Below are 398 nucleotides of genomic sequence, written 5' to 3' on the forward strand. Positions count from 1 at the left end.
CAAATGCTACAAAGAGGGGTGGAAGACAACAAGGAAGAAGTCAGGAAATTTGGAAGACAATTATCTGGCCAACCGATTGGAAGAGATCCATATTTGTGCCCCTTTCCAAAGAGAGGTGACCCAACAGAATGCGGAAAACATTGTACACTATCTTTGATATTCCATGTGAGTAAAGTTTTACTAAGGGTATACAAAAATGACTGCAAGCATACATTGACAGCGGACTTACAGAGGTTCAAACCAAATTCAGAAGAGGATGTGGAATGAAGGATATCATTGCTGATGCCCGATGGATCTTGGCTGAAAGTAGAGAATACCATAAAGATGTTTACCTGTGCTTTATTAGCTAGGCAAAGACTTTCAAATGTGTGGCTCATGACAAGTTATTGACAACATTG

The sequence above is a fragment of the Chrysochloris asiatica genome, unplaced genomic scaffold (assembly GCF_000296735.1).
Source record: "Chrysochloris asiatica unplaced genomic scaffold, ChrAsi1.0 scaffold00086, whole genome shotgun sequence".
Taxonomy (NCBI): domain Eukaryota; kingdom Metazoa; phylum Chordata; class Mammalia; order Afrosoricida; family Chrysochloridae; genus Chrysochloris; species Chrysochloris asiatica.